Genomic DNA, 27,695 nt, shown 5'->3' with positions numbered 1-27,695 from the left:
CGAGCTCGCCTTTTGGAGCTCAGTTACTCTGCTTCGTGGACGGTGGCTTGGTTGTATTATCCATGCTGATACACACAGGACCGCTTTATTAGGAGGTCTGGAGTATCTGTGTGTGTGTGCGCACAGACATGAGGGACTGTCCCAGTGACCGCGGACTTCCCTTTCAACCTGCACCACAAGGACATTTTCTTCCCATCCCCCTTCACCCTATCCTACTCCTTAATTGTCTGGCCCCTTCCATTTCGTTTGTTGTACCTTGTTATATGGGGACGGGATCTTATTCTGTAGCTCAGGCTGCCAGGAACTCACTATGAAGCCCCCAGGATAATCGTCATGATCCTCCTGCCTCAAGGAGAGTAAGGATTATAGGCATGATCTTACCTGGCTCCTCCTCCTCTTCCCCACTTCCTTCCCGCCCTCCCTCTTTTCCTCATCCCCTCCCTCTCTTCTTTTCACCCCCCCTCCTTTAAAGACAAAGTCTCACTGAATAGTTCTGGCTAGTTTGAAACTTGTTTTGTTGATCAGCTAGCTTCAAACTCACAGAGATCCCCCTGCCTCTGTCCCCCAAGGGCTGGGATTTCTCAAGCATGTGTCCCCATACCTGGCAGATGTTGGTTTTTAAAATGACCGAATAACCTAGGCTTCCTAATAGATAAATATACATGCAAGATAATATATGGTCTTAAGTTGTCCAAATAAGAAAGATGACTCCAACATGTTCTCAACTGTTTACACCAAATATTTCCTTTACTCTTTTATTGTTTGCTTGGTTGGAGTCAAAGAGGAGTGAAGAACAGACCAATCGAAATGCTTTTTCCGGAATACTCCCCTTAGAAACAAACATCCAGGATTAAAATCAGGTGTAAGCCAGTTTATATAAGCTAGATTGCCTCTGGCAAGCTTATGTATCTGATGCATGGATACCTATTCATAGAACAAATTGAATATTACTATAAAATGAGATGTGCAAAAAGACAAAGAAAATAAAGACAATCTACTGAATCCCAGATATGTCACTGTTAACGTTACGATAGGCCTCGCTTGTGTTTTTATTGATTACTTATTGAACATACATGCAAAGCTGATGACATCCCTTGTTACAGTGAAAATGGTAGGAATTTAACATCCACAACTAGGTAAGGATTAGGTAGTCCTGCCGTCATAATGCTAAGACATATTCAAAAGGGTCGAGAGCAGCCATGGAAATAGACGCAGAGAGGCAAACTGTGTCTAAGCTTAAATGTTTCAGAAAAATATATATGATCACTATGATCATGTTATGTTTAAGAGTGATACATGACAAATATTTGTATTTCTATATGTTGTCTAAAATTACCTTCTTTGCTCTCGCATGGGCATGGTGTATTTTTGGAGCAGTACAAGAACATCATACTCGAGAACAACGGCAGTTGGCCATTCACTTGCTCAAGGCACATTCAGGTGGATCATGGAAATCTGTTTAGAACTTAGCGTTACTATATTTACAATGTTATTATACAAAAATGTATTAAGCTCTAACACATCCTTCTCTTAGTATGACTAAGCCAAGAATGACTTCTTGAGACGGATGAGCAGAACTCAAGATGCAACCAGAAAAGCCAAGTGCAAGTTTATTTACGTCTAAGTTCCATTAAGTTGGAATCAACTAGAAAGACAAGGCAGGAGCATCCTGCTCCTACATAGACACGGCCCTCCCCTTCCTATCACACTTCCTAAGAGCCCCTGGAATGGGGTAAGACATAGCTTTATGTTCTTCCCTTTATGTGTGGGATATTGTCTATGTGTACATGTGCCTATCAGTGTTATTGCCTTATCACGAATATTAATTTTCTCCCAATAGTAGTAGCATTGCCATGACTGTCACCACTGCCACAGCTGTCATAGCTGTCACCACTGCCACAGCTGCTGTTTGTTGCTTCCTCTTTTCTTGTCTTCTTTTCTGATTCCAAACTTGCAATCCTCCTGCCTCAGTGTCCCAAGTATTGGGATTATAGGTGTGTACGACCATGCCTGGCATGTTATATATATTTCTTTCCCCTCCCTGACATAGCCAAGAATTGCCCTTAATGGACAGGATATTGTTGCCATTGGGTGTTGAATAGTACTCAGCAAATGCCAATGATGTCCTTAGGATATGGCCAGTGTTTAGACAATGACGTGTAGATGTCAATGGTGACATCTAACTCTTTATATGAACCTAAATATTTTCAAAAACAATTCCTTTTAGAAACTTTTTAAAAGACTTTTTTTAAAAATGTGTCTGAGACTTTTACCTGCAACTCTGTATGGGCATCACGTGCATGTCTGTTCCCTGGAGGTCAGAAGGGTGTGTCAGACTCCCTGGAGCTGGAATTACATAGATGGTTGTGAATGAGCACATGGGTGCTAGGAACTGAACCCAGATCCTCACAAGAACAACAGATAGATGCTCTTTACTGCTGGGTCATCCCTCCAGCCCCAAGTACTTTTTAAAATGGGTATTTTATTTTTATCAATTTATTCATGACTGTGGAAGATTTTATTTTCCGAAGTTGGCCACTACACTAGATCCATTTCTATAGGCTGTTTGAGATCAATGAGATGCGATGTTTTTCCCATCAAGTGGTGGGAGATGTATCTCTTCCTCTAGAACCTAGACAGGCCTCTGTGGCTGCCTCCCAACTGTTGGGAGTGAGACAATTATGGCTTTCCAAGGTAAATCATGGGATGCCGTAGAGCTGGTCTTACCAACCTGGGACATTTACTCTTGGAACCCAACGTTTAGGTAAGGAAACCACACGGAGGGGCCATATGCAGCTGCTAAGTGAGGTCCAGCCACTGTCCCACATCAAGTACAGACCCAGGAGTGTGCCTTCAGATATCCAGAGTCCACATCAAGTACAGACTCAGGAGTGTGCCTTCAGATATCCAGAGTCCCTGTCTACCACCTTCCCACGGGGCAGAACTAACTGTCCTGCTGAGTCCTGTCCAAACTGCACACTGGAAAGCAAAGTAAAAGATGGCTATTGTTTTAAGCCTTTAAGTTTGGGTAGCTGTGTGGGTCTATTGTATAACAAGGGGACGTGCCTGGTGTACTCACACGCTAACCAAAATGTAGCAAAGGGTTCTCCAGGGGCCTATGCCCTCCTTGCTCCTTCCTGTTTCTTAAAAATACATGTTAAAAAAAAAAGACTTGTTTTAAAAAAATACTTAAGTTCATATAAAGAGTTAAAGTCACTATTGGCATCTGCACGCCTCTCTCTAAACATTGGCACTGTCCTAGGGAGACTACTGGCATTTGCCGAGCTCTGTGCCAGGGGCTGGGGTCCAAAGTCAATATCCTTGTCCTTAAGAAATAGCATGGCCAAATGGAAGTTCAACTGGAACCAGAAGGGGGATCCCACACCCGGCCAGAAAAGTAACCAGCACCCACTTAAATTCTGTTGAAATTTAAACAGAAGCAGTAAAATATGTATTTGTGATAGGGGTGTGTGTATGTGTGTGTGTGTGTGTGTGTGTGTGTGTGTGTGTGTGTGTTTACCAAAAAATTCTTTAGCAAATGCTCTCTGACTGGCGAAGTCTTCTATATTCTCTTTAAGTCTGTTTAGGGTGGATACTCTGGCCTGTGGTCCCAGAACTCGGGAGGCAGAGGCGGGCAGACCTCCGTGGCTTCAAGGCCAGCCTGGTCTATGAAGCAAGAGTTTTTCTAAGAGCGAGCGCCGATGCAGGAAGTGTCTCTGGGAGGTTGAGGGAGTGCAGCAGGGGACCTGGTTTCTGTTGCTGGACTAGAGGACTTGTCAGAGGCCCGATAACCAGGGTGGAATGAGTGTTCCGACACACTGAATCCTGTGGCCATGAACTAAGTCACACGCATGGAAGGGTGGGCCACAGGTGTGATGCGTGAACCCGCTCGCTGGTACGTGGGTGCAGGCAGCTTGCTCCCTTGGGAAATTATTTGTAACAGCGAAATTAACTTTGAGGACTTAAAGGTTGGCAAAGACTTGTGGACTCCCCCCCTCCTTCTCATTCTTTATTTATGAACTGCCAAGTTCTTTTGAGAGCACAACAGTGCACTTTTATATTAACAATGAAATACATTATTTGGGAGGAAGCAATGATGAATGAGATTGAAGAACCCAGCTTGAGGCTTATCAACAGTCTCGATCTGTGAAAACCCTGCAGCATATGACCTCGAATAACTCTGTCTTGACTCTGTAATGAAGACACTGTGTAAACTGTTTCCAACAAGAAAAAAATCTATTAGAGTCCAATTTTTTTCTTTACTCCCATTTAAGCCAAACTAATTTTTTAAGATGCGAACTTGTTTTATATAGCCTGGGCTGGTCTAAAGTGGCCGTCTTCCTGCCTCAGCCTCCCGAGTGTTGAGATTACAGGTAAGTGCCCCTTCTTAGGGGCCAAGCTACCTATTTTAGACTTTGGAAAATGACTGTTATAATACAATGTTATTTTGCATGCTAACCTAAAAATTGATTAAACAAGAAAGAAAATATCTGTTAATTGATTTAGGCTAACAAAGAGTGCACGCCTCGGACATCAAACCGAGCAAATGTGACTCTTTCTGTAGTGTTGAACGTGTAGGAAAGCCATTCTGAATAACATAAATATAAATATGAAATGAGCCATCATCCTCTCCTGCTGCTGCTGGAGTCCAGTGTGCAGGGAGCTCCAATTCATCGATAATAATCATTAAGTGCAAAATATTGATAAAGTTCATGCAAAAGGATGATTGTCGTAGTAAGCTTTCAAGTTTAAAGTAGTCAAAAAGTAAAGATTGCTCAGAATATTATATTCAGAGTAGCGTATGAGGGTAAAGAAAGTTTAGCAACAGGGGAGATCTTAGGTGAAAGAAAAAGAAAGGGAAGGCGATGTATTAAAGTGCTAACAGAGGCCTCATGAAAGCAGCAGAGTGAGCATGATAAACCATGGCTTCTCCTGTTAGAAAAGGGTTTAGAACAATCATTAACTATTTGATGCCTGAATCCGTTGGAGCTGAGCACCACTCTCCTACAGGAGAGAATGTGTTTTGATTCTTAAGTCAAAAGAAGTGACTTCTAAATATGGAGAGAGTCCTGACAAACAAGAGGCATAGATGTGAATACCTACTTGAAAACGCAGTCCTCTCCAAGTGAATTCTGCACCATGTATCCTCAGAGTCCGTCTACATTTTCACTTAGTTCTTTCAAACTCTCAGTTCTTCACTGTCTAGAGGTTTAAAAAAAGACATTCAGAAGTAAGAACAGATACTTTTTATTTCTGAAAATATTTTGGAAGTAGCAAATGCACAGTAAAAACTACAAAGCCGGTTTTGGGGGGGAAGGGAGGTTCCATTCACGCATGGAATTATGAGTGCACACTGTGTGGAGGGACAGCACGGGAGGAAAGGTTGGCTTCGAACCAGGGAAAGAACATCAGTAAAAGGATCACAAACTTCACGGCAAGATTTGGTTATGGATTCAAAACTGACTCTGGATTAGGGGAAATGTGTAAAGAAAGGATTCGGTGCACTGTGTCTGCTTACAGAATCCTGTGGGGTGGCACAGCAGCAGGCTTGGGGGTTGCTCTCCCTGCAGAAGTATGCTGCTGAACTTGGGACACAAGTATAGACTTTAGACCAAATCAGAAAGTTGTCTGTCCACCCTGCTTAACCAAGCTTAATCTTTGATGATGCTGGGTGTCTTAGTCACTGTTCTATCGCTGTCAGGAGCCACCAGGACCAAGCAACATAAAAACAAGAACATTTAATTGGGAGTGTGCTTACAGTTTCAGAGGGTTAGTCCATGGTCATCAGGACAGGGAGCAGGGTGGCAGGCAGGCAGACACAGGCAGGCAGGCAGGCAGGCAGGCAGACAGACAGACAGACAGACAGACAGACAGGCAGGCAGTCAGCAGGCAGGCACAGGCACAGGCACAGGCACAGGCACAGGCACAGGCACAGGCACAGGCACAGGCACAGGCACAGGCACAGGCACAGGCACAGGCACTGGGGCAGTAGCTGGGAGCTTAGAAGCAACAGGTAGAGGAGTGGGAAGAAACCAGGCCTGGTTTCTGCTTTTCAAACCTCAAAGCCCACCTATCCAGACACTTTCTGCCACAAAGCCTCAACTGCTAATCCTTCAAAACAGTTCTGCTAACTGGGACCAAGAATGCAAATAAGTGCACTTACAACAGCCACTCTCATAAAAAGCGCCACACCGGATTTCTCGTTCACTATACCCTTCTGCTTTTGTGTTGGTGGTGGGGGTTTTTGTTTTGTTTTCTTTGTTTTTTCAGACAGGATCTCTCTGTGTAGCGCTGCCTATCCTGGAGCTTACTATGTAGACCAGGCTGACCAGGAACTCAAAAATATTATCCTGCCTCTGTCTGCCTTCCAGATGCTGGAACTGAAGGTGTATGCCAGCACACGCAGGTTACACTTCTATTTTAAACATCATTTCACTTAAGAGTAATACTTTGGTTGAGGTAAAATGTGTATGGTTGTCTTTGGTTTTGTTTGTTTGTTTTGCTTTGAGACAGGGCTTCTCTGTGTAACAGCCCATCTATGACACAAGGCTTGTGTCACCATGCCAAACTATACATTTTTTAAAAATGTCCCATTTGCCTAGTGTCAGAGGTGCACATCTTAAATCCCAGCACTCTGAAAGCAGAGATGGGTAGATCCTTGTGAGTTCGAAGCCAGCCTGGTCTACATATCAAGGTTGCCAGCGGTGCACAGTAAGACCTTACCTTAAAACAGGAGACAAAGTTTTTCCTTCTTTTTCATTCACCCCAAAATAATTACAACAAATCTTGTGTTCTGAGTCCTGGACACACCTATGACTCCGTGGTAGAATGTTTGCCTACAATGCACAGGGCCCTGACTTTGATTCCCAAAGCTAATCCCTAAATAGTTCTGCTTCCTTCCTGAATGTGAAAGCGATGACCCTGTGATCTACCTGGGCGTCCTCACTGGTATTTGCATTCAGTAGGATGAAGACAGGCCGATAACCCTGCGTGTGCTTTGCTAGAAGCCACTCTCTACTGCTGAAGAGCAGGGTAAACATTTCAATAAATCCATTTCACAGGCCTGGAACATAGATAGCATTTACTTGTTGAAATGGCTATGAGACATTATCACAAAGTAGAGAACTGGATGAAACAGGGCATTCTCCATTTATCTACTTCTCTCTTTGACAAAAATTAAAGACTGGATTTTTGTTTGGGTTTTGCTGTTTTGAGACAGGGTTCCCCCCGCTCCCCACCTCTCTTCTTTCCCCTCCTTCTTCCCGCGCTCTATCCTTCCTTTCTTTCTTCTTTCCTTCCTTCCTTCCTTCTTTCCTCCCTCCCTCCCTCCCTCCCTCCCTTTCTTCCTTCCATCCTTCCCTCCCTCCACCTCTATCCTTCCTTCCTTTTTTTTGAGACAGGCTCTCACTGTGTAGTCCTGGCTGGCTTAAAACTCCATGTAGATCTGGATGGCTTCAACTCACGATGACCCATTTGCTTCAGCTTCCCAAGTACTGGCATTAGTGGTGTGCACATGGGGCCAGGCCAAGAGTTTGTAGTGAGCCTACTTCTTCCTCCCAAGTCCTTGCCTTGCAATGTGTGCTGCCAGGCCTGGCTCAGAGTAGTCGTTAGTAAAGAGCAGCTTGTTAATGCACCTGCTCTTCTGTGCTATAAATGATTCTAATCAAATTTTCCTCACAATTCCTGCTATGCACTACCCCACCCCATAAAAACAAAACAAAACAATACAATCAAAAACCAATGGATAATGGGCTTTCAGACATTTTCAGTGATGGTTCTGATGAGGCTAGCACATGGTCTCCTTCAAGGCACTACAAGTGAGCACGAGTTTGTCATTCGCTGTAACACAGGAGTGGAATCTGAGCCCAGAACGCTAACATGATTCACAGGTGAGCAGAGTGCTTGATTCACGCCTGCTCTCCTGTTGACAGTAATCCTTCTTAATACCTTAATTGTACAATATACTTCTAGTGGAATTAACCTGGAAAACCTCTAAATTATATAATTGATTACACCCAGCTTCTAATACAATTGCTCATCATAAGCCCCTCGGCCTGACGGTCCCCAGCAGAAATTCAGTACAGGGACATGTCAGGTACATGGTGAGGCCTCTCCAGTCTCTGCTGAGTACGTGCTAATTGTATAGATTACACATGTTTTTGCTAAAGTCAAAACAAAACCCTCAGGGTTAAGTCAAGCATATGCCATGTACTGGGTCACCAGGGCTTGGAGGAGAAAGGGAATAGAGGCGAGAAGTTCTTCTAGTTTTTCTCCTGTCTCTGCAAGCATTTTGAAGGGATTTAATCGGTGTAAGTGTAGAACTTCCCATGAGCACATGTAGTCGGCTGGTGATGAATTAAGAATAAAATGTTGTGCTGTTTCGCTTCTTATGATGGGGTTGCTGGGTCTTTGTTAGTATACACTATGGCGCTCACAAAGCTAGGATATACATACCTCAAACTGTTTTGAACAGAAAACGCCCCTTTAAAACAAACAGTTTCACCGCGGTAAAAGTTACGAGCCATGAAATTAACTTTTTAAAGGGTATAATTAAGTGACTTTAAGTGGATTTATAGGGCTGTGATGTCATTACCTAAGTCCAAATTCCTAGAACTTCAGCCTCAGACACATCTTACCCTCAGGCTGGAGAGGCGAAGAGCCTTGCTGTAGCTGTAAGGGCTGGGGTTCGAATCCTGGTGCCCATGGAGCCCCAGATCTGGGTGCAGGGGCAGAGACAAGAGGACTGCCGGGCATGTTGGCATCTAGTCTAGCTGAGAAGTATGAACCATAGAGGGAGAGATTCTGCCTCAAAGGAATAGGTAGAAAATGAAATTTCTATCTGTTTTTAAAGATTAAAAAAAAGTGTATGTGTGTATGTGTGTGAGACAGAGTATGTGTGAGTGTGTGTGAGGAGTGTGTATGTGTGAGAGTTGTGAGAGTGTATGTGTGTATGTATGTGTATGAGAGTGTGTGCTTGTGTGTGTGTGTGTGAGAGTATGTGTGTGTGTGAGAGAGAGAGTGTATGTGAATGTATGGGATTGTGTGAGTGTGTATGAGTGAGTGACTGTGTATATGTGTGAGTGTGTGTGTATGAGGGAGAAGTTGTGTGCTTGAGAGAGTGTGTGTATGACAGAGTGTGTATGTGTGTATGTGTGTATGTGAATATGTATGAGATTGTGTATGTCAGTGTATGTGTGTGTGTGTGTGTGTGTGTGTGAGAGAGAGAGAGAGAGAGAGAGAGAGAGAAGTTGTGTGCTTGAGAGAGAGTGTGTATGTGTATATGTGAGTGTGTTGGAATCACAGGCAGCACATACCCAGTGTTCCGTGTCCTTTCTCTTTTTATTAGTAGTATGTGTTCGTGTGCTGGAGCAATTGAGCCATAGCAGACATGTGCATATGGAGATGAGGGGAGAACTGGATGGAGTTGGTTCTCTCTGCCCACCTTTCTGTACTTTCTGAGAACCGAACCCATTAGAATGTCATCAGGTTTGCAATGTAAGCACCATCACCTGCCGGGCCATCTCTCAGATCTGCTTTTCAGTTTTATTCCTTATCTCTCTCTCTCTCTCTCTCTCTCTCTCTCTCTCTCTCTCTCTGTGTGTGTGTGTGTGTGTGTGTGTGTGTGTGTGTGTGTGTGTGTGTATGGCAGAGAGAGAGAGAGAGAGAGAGAGAGAGAGAGAGTCAGTCCGAGTACAGCATGTGAAGTTAGGGGAAGACTGTAGAACTGGTTCTCTTCCTCTGCCTTATCTGGGTTTGGGAGACCAAGCTCATGTCAGTAGGTTCACCAGGCTTTCGGGGCTTACGGGGGCAGGGGGTAGGGTGGGGGGGTGGGGGGTGGAGAGTGGGGTTGGAGTTTGGGGCTTAATCTGCTTGGCCATCTTTTTTTTTAATTAAAAAAAAAAGATTTATGGGGTTGGGGATTTAGCTCAGTGGTAGAGCGCTTGCCTAGCAATCGCAAGGCCCTGGGTTCGGTTCCCAGCTCCAAAAAAAAGAAAAAAAAAAGATTTATTATTTATTTTATGTATGTGAGTACACTGTAGCTGTCCTCAGACACACCAGAAGAGAGCATCAGATCCCATTACAGATGGGTGTGAGCCACCATGTGGTTGCTGGGAATTGAACTCAGGACCTCTGGAAGAGCAGTCAGTGCTCTTAACCGCTGAGCCATCTCTCCAGCCTGTGCACAGCCATCTTGCTGGTCCTTCATTCACTTTCTTTTTAAATTTTTTCTTATCTTTTTTCACTTTCTTACTTGTGTCGTTTCAAACATAGTAATATTATTATTATTTATTTTTATTGTATGTGGACGTACATGTGTGCACAGTGAGGACAGAGGTGTGCACCATGCTGTGCATATGGAGGTCAGAGGAAAATTGTGGGCACACAGGTATGTGGACACACATGTTCCCATGCCTGGCATAAGTTTTAAACGTTGACGAGTCCAACCCATCTTTAAACAAAACTTGCCTGGTTCTGCTATGTCTATAAAAGTCTCAAAGACGTGTTTCCACGCTCTCCAGTGATCTTACAGTTTAGTTTCTAGGCTTGGAAGTGTGATTCACCTGGAACTAAATCTTGCAGACCTGAGAAGGGTTGCAGCTTAAATATGCACACCATGTGCAGGTGGACAACCACCTGCAGCTGTTGTGGAAAAGAACATGGAATCTTTGTGGAAAATCAACTTGACTTTAACATGTTGATATTGTTGTGACTTTCCAACAGCAAAGTTAGAGACTGTTTTCCCAAGAGTCTTTGTTTGTTTTAAGGAGGACCCCTCTTGCCACCATCCAACCTTCTCACTACAGCTCTGAGGCTCAGACTTCCGGAATCCTCCTTAAACACTGTTCTGGGCTCTTGGATTTATAAGCATGAGATGTTAAAAGGCCGAGAGCTGTGTTTGAAGCCACAGAAATAAAGACAATTTCTATTAAGTTGTTGACTTCAAGGATGTCTCACAGTGTGGCTGGGAATGTGGCTCAGTAGAGAGCCATCTTACCCAGTATGCCTGAGGTCCAGGGTTCTATCCTCTGCACCTCATAAAATAAGGAGGGGAGCACAGGTCTGAGATTCCACTTAAGGAGACTGAGGCAGGAGGATTGGTAGGAGTTCAAGGGCAGACTGATTACACAGTAACACAGGTCAGCCCATTCCCACTAGGCGAATTCATCTCCAAGGTCACAAACCTAGAAAAGACTGACAGCCTCCAGTACAGATCCTGGAGCAGTCACTGCCCCACCAGGGACAGGGACAGTTCGTTCAGTGAGCAGCTGTGATTTAGCTGAGAGTCTAGAGAGCCAAGAACAGGACAGGCGGCTAAGTGTTTTGCCTATGCCTCCTTCTGCTATCCCTAGATAGCAGAATGCTGTTATCCCTAGAAAAGCATTCTTTTCAAAAACATAATATCGAAACAGCACACTGTCTCACAGATAACCACATATAAAAGTTAAAAATTCGTAACTTTTATTTTTTTGGTATTGGTGGGGTTTTTTTCTTGGTTGATTCCTTTTTTTTAAGTGTTCTCTCTCTCTCTCTCTCTCTCTCTCTCTCTCTCTCTTTTTGGTTTATTTATTATTTATTTATTCACTTTACATCCAGTTCACTGCCCTCCTCCCAGTCACCCTCTCCCACAATCCCCCCTTCCCCTTCTCCTCTGAGTGGGTGAGGCCCCCTGTGTATCCCCCACACCCTGGCACTTAAGTCCCTGTAAGGCTGGGGGCTTCCTCTCCCACTGAGGCCAGACAAAGCAGCCCAGTTAGTAGAATGTATCTCACATGCAGGCAACTACTTTTGGGATAGCGCCCCACCCCCAGCTCCAGTTGTTCAGGACCCACATGAAGACCAAGCTGCACATCTGCTACATATGTGCAGAGAGGCCTAGGTCCAGCCCATGTATGTTCTTTGGTTGATGGATGGTCAGACTCTGAAAGCCCCAAGGGTCCAGGTGAGTTGAAGCTGTTGGCCTTCCTGTGGAGTTCCTATCCCTTTGGGGGCTTTAAATTCTCGGATGCCAAACTGGCGTAAGAGAATTAAGAACAGATTTTTCTCTGTGTAGACAGGATTCCGACTACTTCTGTTCTTGCTACACTTTTAAATAAGTTAAACGTTCAACCCAGTTTAGTTCTCATATTCTTTTCTTAGCCAGATTTTAGGAACTGGCCAGCTCAGGAGAACTGTCATGTAATTTGCTCCTTCGTCGTCGGCTTTCTGAAACTACTTGGTGTGTACTAGGTGTCAGTAGATCGCCGGAGCTGCTTGGAAACTTCCAGCCCCTTGCTTGCGATGGACTGGGAGCACCGTGACCTTTGCTGCCCTGCGTGCACGCCCAGGTGTTCTTCTGTCCTCTGTGCCATGGGTGGCCTATCCAGCACGGTCCCGGAACGCGAGGTGCTAAATGATTCGCGTTAAACAGTGACAGCCTCAGCCCTCCCTGACCTTGACTTCTCTGGGTGCGGGATTGGAGATGACGTCACGGCCAGCCAGCGCCCGCGTGGCGTGGTTCAAATGTGGCTTCAATTTAACACAAATGCCCGGAACCTTATGTTGTCTCTACCGACTGCGGGCAGAGCCCCCAATTCTGCTGTAGAGGTCCTCACAGTCCCCAGTTCCCAGCTGCACTGCAGGGGATACCAGAGCCCTGCAGGGGGTCGGGGCACACCGCGGGCAGTTCCCCTGGAACCAGAACTAAGGAGAAGACATTTGCATATCTCCTCCAGGAGTATCAAAGTCTGGAAGATTTTCCGCTCCAAAGAGCTGCCCTAAAATGAACCTAGAAAGCCATTTCCCAGGGACTAACTAACTGGAGGCTGCGTTCCTCTCTCTGCAGGAGCCAGAGAAACAGACGAAAGGACTCCATCCAGAGCGCCTTACTTGTAACACACTTTTTTGAGATTAGAGAAATTAGAAATTAATAGGGTTGAAGTCATATAAAATCGATATTGTCAAATGCGGGGTGGGGTGGGGTGGGAGGATGGTTATGCTACAGTAGGGTCAGTCACCGCATCAGTTACTCGTTGATACTTTGAGAAATGCCCGCACTGTGCAGATACGACTGAGCCGCGGAGATTTCCAGCATACCGCAGAACTACGAACTGCATATTCATGGTGACTGTTAATAGCACTGGAAAACCATGGACGACTCGGCAGAAAGTGATTGGCAAATCTGTAACTTCCACTGAGTTGATAATAGTTGGTTATAAATTAGTAATTAAATAAGTACTTTCACTCTTCCCAGTTCCATTTCTTCGAAATCTTGCAAAGAGGAAAAAACAACCCTTTGAACCTGAACATTTCTCACCTCAGTCCCCCAGACAAGTCGTGGAAATTACCAGAGGGCGAGCAAATCTTTTAGAGTCAACTTCTGGTTTCTATAGAATTGCAGCAGAAAAGCGAGGTACCTGGAGGTGAACTAGGCTTCGGAGCATCCTCTGGAAAGGCCAGAGAAATCTCTGTGTGCTGGTGTTTACTTTAACAACCTTAGTCTGTCTGAAGCAGCTCTTAGTCTGTGCTGGACTGCTCTGAGGAAACATCACACTTTCTCTACCCAAGGACCTTAAATTTATTCCAAGGATAATTAAACCTGAACTCCCAGTGTTTGTTGTGCCTAGAAAACCAAAAAGAACTCTTTTGTTTAAGGAGCTGCGGGAGATCAAAGGTGTCTGCAGGGTTTTAGCTAGCTAGCATCTCCACCCCTCGGAGGCTGACCAATCCCTTCTCCCTTTGCCTGGGGACCCATGCTGGGACTGCTCAGAAGTGATGCTACTTAGGAGCTAAGAGCAGTATCTCTGACTTTTCCGGATGCTTGTTCTACCCTACAGAGAGCTAAAGTTCCCTGTGTCACGGGACAAGGTTCAGCCACCAGCTTTCTGGGGGAGCTAACTGATGCCTCCAGCTCCAGCCACCATTTCAAAGCCACCAAATGACACAACTAGAATGTCTAATTGAGCCATCAATCCACTGAAGCTAGAAAGAAAATGAAGCCGTTGTCATCGACAGCCACCACGTACGGGCAGTTTGTTACATAGCAAAGGAGTTAAAACAGAAAGCAAGTCTTTGCTGTCACCTATGACTTGTCTGCCAGGAAAGGCTTTGCTTTGTGGAAAACTTCAGAGAGAGCTTTTGTCTGCCCTGTGTGCTGTGAGTCACAAGGGGCAAGTGAGAGTCCTTAGAGACGGCTGACCTTTCAGGCCTAGGCTCTGGCCAACAGGAGGAACCAAATAGATGCTGTGTATAAAACCAGGGAGGCAGACTGCAGGACTGAGGTGGAGAGCGTTAAAGGGAGAGGGGAAGAGAGAATGATAAAAATAAATGCACAATTGTTCAAATAAAAATGTTTATTCATAAGCCACATAAAACGATCTAGCCTACTCCATTTTTGGAAACAGTGTCTAGAAATAATACCCTTTTCATAGCCCTTATGGCTCCCTCTGAAGGAGTCCTCCATGAGAAAGTAAATAGGAATTTTCTCTCTTTTTTTAAAAAAAATATATTTTTTAAATTTGGTGGAACACAGGTCTTCCTCCTTCATTGCGACATGTGACAGTCACACTTAAACCCTTGGCACAGTCATGTTGACTCATGTACACACTGAGAGACACCCCAGCACACCGACCTCATCCACCCACAGACTAAATACTTTCAGGCACGGAACCTCAGACAGGATGCTTTTCAAGTCAGCCAACATGAAGACTCATCTTCAATTTTTATGCTAACAGAATTCCTAAGGATAGAAAGGTGTCTACTTGATATCAATCTCACTTTTGTGAGCATTTAAAGAATTCTCTAGCCTCTTAAGTTTGTATAAATGTTTTAAGGTTTATTAAAAATAAATTTTCATCATTAGCACTTAAAGTAAAACTGAGCGGTGCAGACATTTTGGGAGTGGCCAACAGTGACTGGTCTAGCTTGAGACCTACGCCATGAGAGGGAGCCCACCCCTGACACTGCCTGGAGGGCCAGAAACCAGAGGCCGGAGAGCCCAAAGATCCCAGATAGAGCTAAACATGACTGGCAAAAAAAAAAAAAAATCAATGAAAAGATTCCTAATGATACTCTGCTATACTCATAGATTGGTGTCTGGCCCAGTTGTCATCAGGGGGGCTTCATCCAGCAACTGATGGGAACAGATGCAGACACTCACAGCCAAACATTAGGTGGAATCCTACAGGAGTGAGGAGGAAGCTTTGTAGGAGACAGAGGAGTCACGACCACCACCAGAAAACCCATGGAATCAATGAACCTGAGCTCATAGAGGCTCACAGAGACTCAACTGCAAACCGGGGAGCCTGCATGGTCTGACCTGGGCACTCTGCAGATTTGTTGCAGTTGTGTAGCTTGGTCTTCATGCAGAACTCCTAACAGAGGGAGTCGGGCTGTCTCTGACTCCTCTGCCTGCACTTGGGACCCCTGTGTTCCTACTGGGTTGCCTCGTCCAGCCTTAATACGAGGGGAGGTGCCTGATATTATGGCAAGTTGGTATGCCATGTTTGTTTGATATCTATGGCCTGCCCTTGTCTGAAGAGGAGGAGTGGATGGGGGTAGGAGGAATAAAGGATAGGTAGGGGAAGGGGCTGGGAGGAGAGGTAAAAGGAAATAATAATAATAATAATAATAATAATAATAATAATAATAATATTTCTTTTAATTGCCCTGAAGTATGTGTCTCAAGCACTGGAATACATGGTTCCAATTCAGGATTAAAATAAGTTACTCAGTTATTCAACTCTGTTGTCTCTTTTGACGCCTTCTTTTGTATTGTCTATCATCTAAAACACTGTTCTCTGTCTTTTATCGCTGTATTATTTGTTATACAATAAATATATTTCATGTTTAAAAAAGAAAAGTAAGACCGAAAGTAATATTTGAAAAATAAGGCTTGTGCTACTCCAGATATATATGTATAATTTTTTTAAATTTTACTTTCCTTAGATATTTTATGTATTTACATTTCAAAGAATATGTATGATTTTATGTGTTAAATTAATGAGAAAAAATTAGAAGACTTAAGAAAGATCTTATTTTTTTTAAGATTTATTTATTATGTATAAGTACACTGTTGCTGTCTTTAGACACAACAGAAGAGGGCATCATATCCCATTACAGATGGTTGTGAGCCACCATGTGGTTGCTGAGACTTGAACTCGGGACCTCTGGAAGAGCAGTCAGTGCTCTTAACCACTGAGCCACCTTTCCAGCCCGATCTTATTTTATTTTAATGATGTGTATGTGTGTTTGTTTCTTTGTGTAGGTGTGAGCACATGAGTGTCCTCAGGATGGAGGGTGTGATTTCTGAGAACCAAACTCTAGTCCTCTGGGAGAATATTCATATGTATATGTACATGATGTGTATTTGTATGTATACATACATGCATGGCTAATTTATTTTTATTTTATGTGCATTGGCGTTTTGTCTGCATGCATGTCTGTACGAGGGTGTCAGACCTACTGGAAATGGAGTTCCAGACAGTTGTGAGCTGCCCTGTGGGTGCTGAGAATTGAACCCTGGTCATTTGGAAGAGAAGTTCATGTTCTTAACCATGGAGCCATCTCTCCAGCCCCTGGGAGAATATTCATAACAAGCCATCCCTTCACCCCCTAAAAGACTTTTTTTAAAAAAAGGGGGGGGTGGATTTCATGAGACACAGAAGGGAATCGCCTGGCTGTGTACTAAACATGAAAGAAACTGAGCTCAATTTTCATAAATAAAATACTGAATAATCTGTGGCTGAGAGCACTTCATGACCCTAGGTAGTAGTAACAAGACTATTCTCTCAGAAGTCTTCAAGGCTGGACACACTGCTCAGTGATTAAGAACACTAGCTGCTCTTTCTGAAGACTGGGGTTCAATTCCCAACACCCCCATGGTGGCTCACCACCATCTGTAATTACAGTGTGTTAGGGGGGTCTGTTACCCTCTCCTGGCACAAGGCATACAGTGGTGCATAGACATACATTCAGGCCAAAGACCCCCACACATACAGACAGAATAAAACAAAAGGATCTTCTGTCTTTATGTGGAGAAGGAAGCCCAGAGGGAGTCCACTGAGAGGTGCCCATTTGTTCTTTCACTGGAGTGCTACTCTGTGATTTCCCAAACTGCCCCATTTCTGTGGAGGAGTACAGCCCTCTCACCACAGGAAGGCTCTTTGTACCTTATGATGGGCAGCAGCTTGAACTTTCTGGTAAGCCAGACTTCTCAAAGCAGATGAACTGAGACCAAGCCTACCCACAGGGCCAGGTCATCCAAAGCCCCGCCCGCTTGAAACACCAATTCTATGGTCTCATGCCAGACTGCACCACATGTAAGGTGCCCACGTGTGTGAGTCAAAACTGGGTTAGAACCCCACTTCCATGGGAGGCAGCACACTGCACGGGGAGGGGTGGGGGATGGGACAGACATGACAGAACCCTTACAGGGAGTTCTGCCTGCGTGTGACCCCAGTCCAGTCACTTTATATGTTTGGTTGTGGTGGGGATTAGATGACCTCTAATAGGAGAAAACGACAGGTGTTTCATGGAATCATGACAGGGGCTCGCTGTTTCTTCTATTTTAAAAGGAATACACTTTACCTGATTGCATTTGGGCTAAATCAGCCTTCCTTCCTGCCTGCCCTTTAGTGCAGCAGCGAGAAGATGGCAGGAAGGAGTCATGGGTGAGCAATGTCCTACCTCATAGCAGGATAAAAGGGTTATCAGATTAGGGCTGAAGAGAACGGAGACCGTGCCATGGATACGTGAGTAACCACAGCAGGGAGGAAGTGAGTGGATTGTAGAGAATCTGGAAGTAAAGGTCTGTAGGGTTAAAATGCGATGTGGGAGCTCCAGGGAGTCACTGGAGACAGCCCTACAAGTGCCTGTCAAACCTCAGAGGTGCCTCTCTCCCCGGGGAATGAAGCCTCCCCAGGCTAGTGAAAGCCCAGAATTCTGGAGGTTGACTCAGGAGGATCTTGGTTAAGGCTAGCCTGGGCTTCACGGCAAGGTGGGAGCAGAGTCATCTTCCCAGTGTCTCTGTCTGAAACAAACAAACCAAACCAGGAGGGCCAGAGAGAAAGCTCAGGGGTTAAGGGCACCTCTTGCTTTTGCAGAAGACCTGGGTTGGGCCCCCCAGAACACACATGGCAACTCACGACTGTCTTTAATTATTGTCCTAGGAGATCGATTTTTTTCTGACTTCTTGGGACATCAAGTGAGTACCACATGGGTGCACAGACATACATGCAAGGCAAAACATTCACACACAGAAAAGGAAGACAAATGCAAAAATATTTTTAAAAGTAAAATTTAAAAACCAACTAAGCAAACAACTAACCAAACAAAACCACAGTAGGAGAGATGGCTATGTGGTTAGGAGAGCTCACTGTTCTTCCCAAGGACAGGAGTTCGGATCCAGCCACCACATCAGGTAACTCACAATCACCTAGAATTCTGTCCCCAAGCATGTCCACATACAGATAAACATTTTTGGAAAAGTAGAAGTAAAATAAAACAAGTGAAAATAGAGAAATCTAAATAACCCCTACTTTATACTATTTAAACTGCCTCCACTTTATTGGGGGGGGGGTCCCATGTTTAGAAATGAGGTTTAAAGAAGGGCGAAGCAAGCCACCAGGTGAACAGTTAAGCAGTTTCCAGCTTGGTGGAGAGGAACTGACAAAGGCAGACTCAGAAGAAGAGAGAGGGCCTTCACTTTGCCTGACTTCTGTGCTGGGGACCAAGTATCTTCTGGGTTAAGGAGTACTTGCCCAGGGCAGCACCACGCATGACTGTGTTCCTGTATCCTCACAATAAATCTCCAGGTAAACATTGTAAGGCACCGTATAAAAGTGGGCAGGAACAGTCCTGTCCAGCGCTGGGCTGTGGGCAAGATCAGTAAAGATAAAGCAGGGCCTCAGTGTGGAAGGAGAGAAAAGGGCAAGCCAGCCAGAGGCTCCCGTGGGTCTTAACTGCTCTGACCCGTCCCCTTCTCTCCTCCCCTCTCCTCCCCTCTCCTCCCTCCTCTCCCCTTCCCCCTCCCCTCCCCAAAGCCCCGCCCTGGCTCACTTCCTCCCCTCTTCTCTGCCCTCTAATCCATAAAGAACTAGGTCAAGGGTCGCCAGATCAGTAAATTTCCCCAAATGGCGATTCTTCAATTAGCTGTTAACCGATTCCAATCAGCTGTTAGCAGTATCAGAAAGAATGACATCACCTTTTACTTCAAATTCAACCATTTTGTTGACTAAGATTTTTTTTTTCTAGTCTGTCCTCTTACTCTGAAGCAGTGGTCATCCTCTCAAATAGATTACAACAAAACAAAACCTACAGTTTGATCCCTGAAAGTTTCTAAGCATCTTGGAATGCCGGAGAGAGAGCCTCCATTTCCTTGACCTTGAGCAGGAGAGATGCTTTAAGACTGGACCACAAGGAAGACACAGACGTTCACAACTGCGTGAAACACTGCAGAACTGCGGAGCCGGAAGCTCTAAGTGACTAAAGAGCTGGTTCCTCTAGTGCAATCTTTCTCCAGAGTACCTTAGAGTGAGTTTCCTCCACCTCCCCTCCACCTCCACCTCCTTCCTCCTAGCCCCTTCCCCCTTCTCTATGTGTCACCATTGGGAAGGAGGAGAACAAGAACTGGACCAGAGCTGTTTGCAGTACTGGTGCTCTTGGTCAAGATATTGGTCTCCTCCAGCAGGCCTATGTCACCTGTAAATTCAGTGAGGACATGACATAGGGTGTAAGTGAACCTCTTGGGGGGTCAGCATGAGGACAGCATCTGGCTACCCAGCAGGTCACACAGCAACCCTGTCGAACACCTTTCTGAACACAGGCAAACGCAAGTTAGCCGATCTTTCTATCAGCCTGAGAAATCCAGGAGGTATACTCCAGCCTCCTGCTCTTGTTTCTGCTCAGACATCTTTGCAAATGTAGTGCTGAACCTAAATTTTGCCTTTTATCTCCAGACACTATCACTGTTCCAGAAAGTCATTTCTAATGTGGTAGTGTCATACGTCTCATTTTATAAGCTTTGGAATCTATGCTAAGATCCAAATATGATGTTGCCTTATGTATGTATTTATTATATAGAGACTAAACTCAGAGCTTTGTGAATGCCAGGCAGGTACTCTGCCACTGAGCGCCATTCATTGTTCTAAGAAAATACGCTGGGGATTCAACAGTCTCCAAGTGGCTCAACAGTCATGAGCACTTGTTCTTTCAGAGAACTGGGGTCACATTACGCTCCACACGGTGGTCCACCGTATTCTAAGGGATCCAATGCTTTCTTCTGTCCTCCAAAGGCATCAGGCACACACACACATGTTCAGGCAAAACACTCATATGTGTAAGCTGAATCTTTTTGAAAAACCGTTGTATCTAGGCACAGTGGGACACACACGTGTGATGCCGGGACCCAGGAAGTGGAGGCAGGAAGCTATGAGCCTGAGGCAGCCTGAGCTGTAGGGTAAGAGCCTATCTCTAACAAACCTGAAAAGAAGGAAAGAAGAAAGGAGGAGAGAAGGCAGGGGATGCTGGGCTCAGTCAGTGCTTGCCTTGCAAGTGCGAGGATCCCAGTTTCATCGCCTGGACCCATGGAAAGGTGGGACACGCGGTGGCATGCTCTCAGAACCCAGGATTGTGGCGGTAGAGACAGAACTCCTGGGACTCATTGGCAGCCAACCTACTCTAATTGGCGAGTTCTAGACCAAGGTTAATAAGAGACTCCATCTCAAAGGAGTTGGGCACTGTTTCTGAAAATGAACCTCAGAGTGATCTTCTGGATGCCATACACACACATGCACACACATGCGGGTAAGCTTGTGTGTATACTGCATACCCATGAAACTACACGCATGTAGATGCACATGTAGAGAGTATCTTCCAGTACTTGAGCACTTGGGAAACGAGCCAGGAGCATCAGGACTCGGAGGCTAGCTTCGGCTACATAGGGAGCTTGGCTAACCTGGGTGACAGGAGATTCTCTCAAAAATAATGAGAGAGAGAAGAATGGAGGACGGGAAGGAGAGAAAGAAGGCTCACACTTAAACAGTGGAGGTGTGACACAGTGAATAGCATTAACTAACGTTTCCAGAGGTGTCTTCAGCCAGATGCTCACCTGTGCAGTGGCGGGAGTCAGACTCCATGCCGATCAAACCACCTCCTCTGTTGGGGGCAGGGAGGGAAATTCAGTTTTGTTCCTTTAAACCTCAGACCTAAACATCAGTCTGTGGGTATAAAGGGGAAAAAGAAGGCATGCATAATATTACTGCAAAATGCTGTTTGCAAGTTCAATTAAAAGAAACCTTTGTTGAGACAAAAAAACTGGAATCCTGTGAAAAATTCTTAGAGTCCTGCTCTCCCTCCCCACTCTTTGTACTCATTTTATAATAAATCTTACTCAGACTGCAGGTCTACTGGGAATTTTCACTTTTAGTTTTGGGAAAATGTCAGTTACCCGTGATGGGAATATCAGAATATTTAAGCAAAGAAAAAAATAATCTCTTCTCTCTCATACATGTTAAAAATAGCTGCCGGGTATTTTTTCCCCCTTTAAATTCTGTAAAAGAGAAAAATTCACCTTTGGGCTGAAGCTGATGGGGGTGTGCTTCCTTAATAGGAAAGCCTTTTTAGAAAATTAGGAGGAAGGAGATTGGAAACTGAAGCTGTCATCAGTCAGCAGAAGACAGCTAGCCAGAAGGCCTCTGTCTGGCCACCCCACCCCCAAAACAGTCTGTCCCACTGGGCATGCTCTCAGGGCAGCAGGAAAAGTGGCTCTGACCAAGAACAAACATGTCTTTTCCCGTTTAGGTTGCAGAGGCAGAGCGAGTGGGATGGGTTTCTCAGAATCCTAGCCTCTCCTCTCCAGGCTGCCCTGCTTGCCCTGCCTGCAGGAATCTTCTTCCAGCCACAGTAAAGTCAACGGAAATCCAGACTCACTGGAAAGGCAGTTCTCAGCCTACACAATGGGAGTGCCAAAGTACTGCTTCTCAGCTCTGTTCCTGTGTCCCATCGCCCTGTGCCACAGGGCTGGGCAAGTCTATTAGCTCCCAGAATCCTCTTATACACTCAGGGAGAAGTTAGTCCTTTGCCCAGCTCTGCCCTAACTTTCCTCTGTGCTCTCCTAGCCTTCAGTCACTCCCTGCCACCTCGGTTCTTCTTGTAGCTGAGTTAAGGGGAGAACAGAAGGAAAGATGTAGAGGCAAAAGATTTTAGGGATGAGTATATCCCCATCATTTCCAGAGCAAGAACAGGGGGAATCTGAACCCCTAATACCTACTTGATTTTAAATGTGGAGATAAAAACCGAATAAGAATTGAACGTTAGAGCCAGAACTTTATCCAAGGCCAGCTTGGTCTCCATAGTGAGACCCTGTTTGAAAATAAGTTCTTTTAACTTTATTAGTGTGTATGTGTGTGTGTGTGTGTGTGTGTGTGTGTGTGAGAGAGAGAGAGATATGTGAACATGTGTGACATGTATGTGCATATGTTTATACATGTGAGTGCATCTGTGATGTGTGTAATGTATGTGTGCATGTGATGTGTGTGTGGCAGAGAGATATGTGAACATGTGTGACATGTATGTGCATATGTTTATACATGTGAGTGCATCTGTGATGTGTGTAATGTATGTGTGCATGTGATGTGTGTGTGGCAGAGAGATATGTGAACATGTGTGACATGTATGTGCATATGTTTATACATGTGAGTGCATCTGTGATGTGTGTAATGTACGTGTGCATGTGATGTGTGTGTGACAGAGAGATATGTGAACATGTGTGATGTGTATGTACATATTTTTGTGCCTGTGAGTGCATCCGTGATGTGTGCAATGTGTGTGTAATGTGTGTGTGCGCATGTGACATGTATGTGCATGTGTGATGTGTGTGTACATTTTTATTCCCCTTCCCAAATTATAAAAGCATTTCCCTTATTTTTATGCATACGTTTTGCCCACGTGGATGTAGTCTCATCTCATGCTTGCCTGGTACTCTAGGAGGTTAAAGAAGGGAATTGAGTCTCTGCAACTGGAGTTACAGATTGCTGTGAGCTGCCATGCGGGCCTTGAGAATTGAATTGAATACAGTCTTCTTCAAGAGCAGCTAGTGTCCTTAACCACTGAGTCATCTCTGCATCCTCCTCTCCCTAAAATATTAAAAGACGCTTTATGACTGTATGTTTTTACATCCCGTCTTAGCCAAAAGGTCAAGAAACAATCAGAACATATATTTTTTAATATTGCCTCCATTTCAAATAGCCACGGGAACAATTGATAATTAGTCAGTTCAGGCAAGCAGGTCACTACTTCCTGCTTTTCTGAAGCCTGTGCTATTGTATAATGACTTATGCTATGATATTGCTAGGGTAGGCAGGATACCATGACTTTACTCAAAGCTGTCGTTTTATTGCGTAATTGTGTAAGACAAATGTAGGAAATGTTCTCTTGTCTTTGTTTTGTATTTCTGAATGAGCATCTCGTCTAGTCACAAGGTGGTCTTGGATTCACTATGTAGCCCAGGCTAGCCTCAGATATCAGAGGCTCCGCCACAGCCACCCAAGTGCTGGCATTACAGGCCACCTCTGGCTCTAGATCTGTCACTTTGCTGTTGTCCAGCATGGGGCTTGAGGAATGCGTAAGAATAAAGTATTATGATGCTCGCGTGAGTCTGAGGAGGCGGAGAGGAAGCCCAACACTTTGTACTTACTCAATAAAATACTTCTTTAAAACTCAGTAAAAAGAGAGAGAAAATAAATTTTCAGCTTAGATCTTTCTTTTTAAGTTAATTAATTATTACTACTGTATGTGTAACTGGCCTATGTGGGTGGGCATGTGAGAGGGTCTGAAAGCAACTTTGGGGAAGGCGTTCTCTCCCACAGCAGGTGCCCTGACCCACGGAGTCACCTCACCAGCCCACTGGACATCAGTGTCTTTCTAATTCAGTCTAACAACTGGACTGGAATGGAGAAACCCCATTAGCTTGTAAGTATGTCCCTCGGGGTGACATTCAGTGTCACTCTAGATGCCAAGAAGCCCCGTTTCTTCACAGTGGTAGTCAAGGATCAGAGCATTCTGGCCAGTGACGAGAGCTCGAGGTCTCTGTCCTGCCTCTGCCATTTGGTGCTGCATGGATCTGTGAACCTGGACAGGCTTTCTTTGTACCTTCCTTTGTATCCTCTGTAAACTTCAATTTCCACATTTACAAAGTGGGATAATATTAATTCCTGTCTTCTAAATGTAAAGAATTGTAAGCTGATGCCCACAAATTGTTTAAGATGGCTTTTGTCAGGAAATGTCACACACCGACTCTTTGGGACTCAGCCTGCAAGTCCCACATGCAATTTAGAGTTCCGTAAACATCATTGTAAGCTCGTTTAGGTGTTTCATCTTCTCCTTTTGGTCAAAAACAATGTTGAAAGTAGATGGGCTACCACAAAACCACACAGGAGCGTGCTTGCAGCTTTAGGGTAGGTGGCTAACTTGGCAGGAGAAACTAACATTCTTTGGGTAATACCTGAAAACAAGGATTCCGGTTTTGCATCTTCAGAACAAACATCAAAGCAAAAGCCCTGGCTGACTAGGCAGATCCGTGTTCTTTAAGGCACGGATTCGATTGGTGCTTTTTTTTTTTTTCCTACCAACCACGTTCTCTGCTTGAAAGTGAATCCTATTTATGGCGAGCGCTGTTTTTTCAATTAGGATTTATTTTCATTTTCCCATAGGCCATGTTAGCTGAGAACGTCCAAAAGTTTATTTGTTTTCCCTTTATGTCTTATGATGGTTTTAAAATAAACCACACAGCACTTATCTGTGAGATTTCTTTTGAAATCCCGGTGAGTTCCAAATAGGTTTGTTTGCTCCTCCCCACCCCGCTCCCACCACACACAATCACACGTACAATACCACCATATCGTAAGCGCTAGAATGCTTTCAGAGTGTAATCAAACCCCTTTCTCATAGCAAACTTAGAGCAGGGTCACTTCCGCTTCGCTAACTTTTGGGATGTGTATGTAAGCTTAGTAATATGTGTGTAGGTCGGATTTAGAAAATGGTGATACCTCTAGGACTGGCTTTTTCTAAAAAATTTACGCTGAAAATTCTAAAACCGTTTTTCTGACCCCAAGGTTAACATTAGTAATATGTTTCTAGAGGATGTTCCGTGTTTGGGGGGTTGGAGGAGGAGATGAATTCATAAACAACAGCCCACATCGCCTAATAGTTCTGTAATGGAAACATATTCTCTGGTGAAATCAATATTCCGGGGGGAAAGCGACCTGGGCCCTCTGTTTGCGGAGCGCCTACCCTCTCTGCTCGGCTTGCTGCGGGCGGTGACCGGGTGTCCTTCTCCTAGGGAGATTGCTCTGCATGGGTCTGGGGATCCCTGGGGCTGGAGGGGAGTGTGCAGCTGCAGAGGGACTCTGTCTCCCCGGGGAGGCGGCGGTGGAAGGAACCAGGGCCAGCTCCCTGGCGCTCCGAACACACTAGGGTCCCCGGCGTCACTGCGCGGTGGCCTGCTCCTCCCCTCTCGGCGGCCAGCAGCTGCGGTCAGGGATCCAGTGCGGAACCCGCCCCGGCTGCGCCCAGCTCCTCCCTTCAGCCACCCTCCCTCCCAGCTCCTATTCGGTCTCCGCTCCTCTCTTTCCACCACACCCCACGCCCCGTTTCCCTGTTCCCCACCTCTCTCCTGCTAATCCACCTCTCTCCACCCCTCCACCCCTTCCCATCCCTCTGGTTGCTCCCTAATCTTTTGTTGTTCCTCTGCTACCCTTTCATTTCTCCCAGTGCTCTTCCCTTATTTACTTCACTTCTATTCTTCTTTATTTGCACCCCACCCCGCACCCGCCACCGAACCCCTTCTCTCTCCTCTCTCCTACAGCTCTCCATCCTTCCTAGTCCCCTCTCCCTGCTTCGTGCCTCTCTCCGGTTTCCCTCCCGCTGTCTCCCCTCTAGCTCTGGGTTTGTGGCTCTCCCACGCCGTTGCTATGGAGTCGCCCAAGGCTGCTGGCCCCTTGGCGCTAGCTGCCCTGAGGCTTTGGGAACAGAGCAGTGACTCTAGCCAAGACTGAGGAGCCGCACCCCTTCGGGGTCCAAGAACAAAGAGTGCCCAGCCCAGCGCAACTCAGGCGCCCCGGGCCCTGAGGCTTAAGACCACCTATAATCTAATCGCTCCCAGCCTCTGTTGGCAGGACCCTGGGACCAAGGTGACAGCTGCGCTCTCTCGTGCAACCTACCTTCCTGGTCCCCTGAAGACCACTCTCTCACGCCCATGCTCAGAGGTGTCACTGGGGCCGGGCAGCCGGCCAGATGGCCCTATTTAATAGGACTGACCTCTTTTGTTGGGGGCCCTAGGAACATCCAGGCCAATTTACATAGGAAAATGGGGTTTGTGTCCCCAATTCAGTGCAGTGCCCTGACAGCCGGTGTCCTTGTCTTTGTGTAAGGACCCCACAGCGTGTTTGTTAAAGTGGTTTATGTGTGCAGATGTGCGAGTATGAATAGCAATTCACCAGGAAGCCATAGCTCCCAGGTCCTGGAGGAAATATGTTAGTCTGGGTTCTGATAAGCCCTGATGCCTCTGCTGGACCCCACAGACGATTGTTTAAATTTGATTCCTAAGTCTTTGGAAGATTCCTGAAGTCTTTGCTATTTGTGCTTAGATCCTTGTTTTCAAACGTTGTAAGGCTGGACTTAAGACTTAAAGAAGACTACTTGGACTTTTAAAAAACGTTCTTGATGAAAGATTTAATCTAATTGTTTGTCTTCGGGCACTCTGACTCAGCTGTTCATGGATATAACCTGGAACAGGCTGAAAGTTACCATCTGTTTGGTTTGGACTCACTAGCTTAAACATGTGTCCTTAAGTGGTAGACTGAGAGGACAGAGAGACATTTCTTATTTTACCAGCAAGGAATTTGAGTCACAAGAGGTTAAGACAATTTTCCCAAGATCACACAGCTCTGCTGGGTATAAACCCAGGGTCTGAGTCCATGACAGTCAACAGAAAAGAGTCTGGGCCTTATGAACTCTACTGAAGTCCAAGTCCCAAGAAGCCAAAGAAGATGGCCTTAAGTTCAAGGTCAACCTGGGCTACACTGACTTTGTCTCAGGAACAAAACCCCAAACCCAAAACAGACAACAAAAGATGAAGGGGAGGAAAACATATAAATGTCTGGGACACACTGAAGTTTCTCCATCTGGTGCCTCCAGCTTCCACCCATACACCGGGGCCGCCGACAGGTTATGTCTTAGAAGATGAGGATTCAAAGGACTTTCCTCTTCAGCCTTTGCACCTTCACGGTGGCTTTCCGCAGTCTGTGTAGGAACCAGTTCCACCACTACAGTGTTCAAGAATCCTGTTCCCCAGGACCCATTTCTATCAAAATGATCTTCATATGGTGTAATAGTGGAGGGCCCTGTCTGTGTCCCTGTCAGGTGGAAAGTAGGTGCTAACGACTGGCTTAGAAAGGTTTCAACAATGCAGCTGCTTTCTAAAAAACACTCACATCAGGGGCCGTGGTGAAAGAATTCTACTGGATAACCTTCCAGAAGTTTCTATTGCTGCCTGGAAGCCATAAATGAGTTTATGGTGACTTAGTTAAGAATGTCTCTGAGAAGGTCTTTAGTTCATTGTATAGCTCTGTACATTAGGAGGCAGGTTGATGGGCTGGAGACGTCGCTTGGCTTAGTAATTAAGAATGGTCACTGCTCTTACAGAGATTGCTTTACTTCTA

The 27,695-nt window shown here is 45.4% G+C and overlaps 1 long non-coding RNA gene across 3 annotated transcripts; it reads left to right on the top strand.

Annotated features, from left to right (window-relative positions):
• The first annotated feature begins 3,361 nt into the window (after positions 1 to 3,361).
• LOC147996171 (uncharacterized) lies at positions 3,362 to 14,345 on the top strand. 3 transcript variants are annotated; one of them, XR_015677956.1, is made up of 5 exons: positions 3,362 to 3,397; positions 9,347 to 9,495; positions 10,325 to 10,387; positions 11,596 to 11,941; positions 12,139 to 13,229. It is a non-coding gene; the product is annotated as an uncharacterized LOC147996171 (long non-coding RNA). The 3 variants fall into 3 exon arrangements; XR_015677955.1 differs by lacking the exon at positions 3,362 to 3,397 and adding an exon at positions 8,624 to 8,819 and having other exon boundaries at positions 11,778 to 11,941; positions 12,139 to 13,226; XR_015677954.1 differs by lacking the exons at positions 3,362 to 3,397; positions 10,325 to 10,387 and adding an exon at positions 8,630 to 8,819 and having other exon boundaries at positions 11,778 to 11,941; positions 12,139 to 14,345.
• Positions 14,346 to 27,695: the final 13,350 nt, after the last annotated feature.

The sequence above is a fragment of the Rattus norvegicus genome, chromosome 2 (assembly GCF_021556685.1).
Source record: "Rattus norvegicus strain SHRSP/BbbUtx chromosome 2, alternate assembly SHRSP_T2T, whole genome shotgun sequence".
NCBI classification, from domain to species: Eukaryota; Metazoa; Chordata; class Mammalia; order Rodentia; family Muridae; genus Rattus; species Rattus norvegicus.
The sequence above is the reverse complement of the archived record's forward strand: the minus strand, read 5'-3'. Positions and strand labels throughout refer to the sequence as shown.